The sequence below is a fragment of the Orycteropus afer genome, unplaced genomic scaffold (genome assembly GCF_000298275.1).
Source record: "Orycteropus afer afer isolate SDZICR_OR568_19922 unplaced genomic scaffold, OryAfe1.0 scaffold00255, whole genome shotgun sequence".
NCBI classification, from domain to species: Eukaryota; Metazoa; Chordata; class Mammalia; order Tubulidentata; family Orycteropodidae; genus Orycteropus; species Orycteropus afer.
Genome location: NW_006921842.1, coordinates 4,446,923 through 4,449,680, shown reverse-complemented (window position 1 = coordinate 4,449,680; position 2,758 = coordinate 4,446,923).

The window sequence follows — 2,758 nt, the reverse complement described above, 5'->3', positions numbered from 1 at the left end:
GTAGTGATACTGCCTCGGAAACCCAAGGAGGGGTCGCTATGAGTCGGGGCCGACTCGACGGCAAATAACAACAACAACAAACTATAAAAGAACAAATTCCTGTTTGTTAAACCCATCCACTTGTTATAGCAGCACTTGAGAACTGAGACTGGCCCCAATCAAATGTTTCTCTTCATTTTGCCATTACAAAGTATGTTTTATTCAAAACAACAACTATAAAACAACATTTCAGATTGAAATGTGGATAGCAATCACTACCTAACTGGGTGGCTATTCTGAGGAGAAAATTGTGGTGCAGTGCCCTAAGGTATTTGACTGCTAACCAAGAGGTTGGTGAGTCAAACCCACCAGCCACTGCAAAAGGAAGAGGAGGCCGCAAAGATTTCCCGCCGTGGAAACCACATGAGTCGGAAGGGACTCATGGCAGTGGGTTTGGTTTTGGGTTTATCTGTAACCCACTGTAAAATATCAGGTACCCAACAAATGTCACTGACACGGTCCAGAGAATTCATTTTTGCTCTTCAATAATTTGCTTCCTTCCCTCCCCTTTTCCTTCTTCTTTCATTTTCCCCTCTAGCCCTCTTACTTCACTTCTTTTTCCTCCTTCCTCTCTTCCACCTTCTCCTCTCCCTTCTCTCCTTTCCCAATCATTAGTCTTTCCTTTACACGGTGGCACCGATGATGGCTCAAGCATAGCACGGATCCTGGAGCTGGCGCGGGATCGGGCGGTGTTTGGTTCTGCTGTGCATGGGGTCGCTATGAGTCGGAAACGACTCGACGGCACCTAACAACAACAGTCTTTCCTCCTGACCTTCTTCCCCTCCTCCTCACCTATTCCCCTTTCCTCCCACTTCTTTCTCTTTTTTTTCCCCATTGCTCTCCTCCTCTCTCCCTCCACTCTCCTCCCACTCCCTTTCCTTCTTCCCTTTCCTACCTTCCTTAGCGCCTCAGACCTAAGGCATTTGACTGCTAACCAGAAGGTTGGCTGTTCTAACTCACCAGCCGGTCCGCGGAAGGACGATGGGACAATCTACTTCCCGAAAGATTTACAGCCTTGGGAACCCAATGGGGTCGCTATGAATCAGAATCTACTGGACAGCAGTGGGTTTGTTTTTTTGTTTGGCAGAGCTTCAGATGACAATAGCACTTGTCTGCCATCTCGTGGCTCTTGAGCATCACTGCATGTGCTGTGTGCCTGAGAACAGTCTCAACCTCTCAACCAATAGAAACAGAGTTGTTGTTGTTGTGTGCCCCCGAGTCGGACCCGACGCATAGCGACCCCTCCTTGGGTTTCCGAGGCAGTATCACTACGGAAGTAGATTGCCCCATTTTCCTTCCGAGGAGTGGCTGGTGGGTTTGAACCGGCAGCCTTCTGGTTATCAGAGAGGAGCCTGTAAATAGGCAACCCAAGGCCTGTGCATAATGGGGAATCTCAAGGAGTGAGAATGTGATTTTTGCCCACAAGATGGTTATAATAGAGTTAGAAGGCCCTGTGAATAGGCTTGAATTCTGCAGGACATAAGGCCAAACTCCTAAGAGACAATTTGTACATTTATAAACGGAATCTTATCTTGGTCCCCAGCCTTTTATCTTTGTCAAATCAAGCTACACCAAAATCCATTGGCTTTGTCTTAGTCAATTGAAGACTTTATCAATCGATTCTATGGTTCCCCTTTTCTTCGGAATTGCATCTCAGTTTAGGGATGTATCCCGTTAAGTCTAGAAAAGTGCCTGGCACATAGTAGGCAAACAAATATTTGATGAATGATGAAGGAATGAATGAATGGATCACTGGTTTAGAGCCTGTTACTTTACTACTGATGAGAAAGGACACGGGAGCTCTGATGATGTAGTGCCTAAGGCATTTGACTGTTATCTAGAAGATGGGTGGTTCAATTCCCCCTAGCTATTCCTCGGAAGTGATACTGCCTTGGGAACCTAAGGAGGGGTCGCTGTGATACAACTCGACCGCAGGAAGAAGGGTATAGTGTTACTCTCCTCCCAAAATAGAAAGTATACAGCGAGTACACAGCAGTTTGAATTTTTCATATTCTGATACTTTTGCTTCGAACAATGCAACTCAAAGGAAAAAGAAAAAGGAGAAATATATTACCTTGTTGCAAGGATAGAAAGGTAATTTGCGGAACTCAAGAACAGAGCTCCAGCTGGGCCTCTAGTCTGGGCTGGGAAGCTGCAGAGAAGGCGGGCAGACAATCTGGCAAGTTCTGGCTGGAGGCAACCCACCACCGGGCCTTCCCGAAGCTGCGGCCCCGGGTAGCAACAGCAATAATAGCTCCTGAAAAGTAATTGACCCCTTCCGCGTGACCTGCGCTGCAGCCCCTCCACAAAGAGAAAGAAGAACTGGGAACGCTTCCAGCGCTGAGAGGATCAGTTGCCTCTGTCTCTCAATCAAGAAAACACTTTCCTCCAGTTCAGCGGTCTGTAAAGGGCCAGATAGTAAATATTTTCGGCTTTGCAGGCCATTCTCTATCACTTCTACTCTTATAGCATGACCATGGATATGCGTTGTAAACTAATGGGCATAACTATGTCCCAGTAAAACCTTATTTATCGACACGGATTAGAATTTCATATGGTTTTGACATGTCACGAAATATTATTATTTTCAACTGTTTGAAAATGTAAAAACTGTTCTTAGCTGTGGGCCGTACAAAAATAAGTGGTGGGCTAGATTTGGCCATGGGTAGTAGTTTAAGGCATTTGACTGTGCTAACCAGAAGACTGGCGGTTCAAGCCC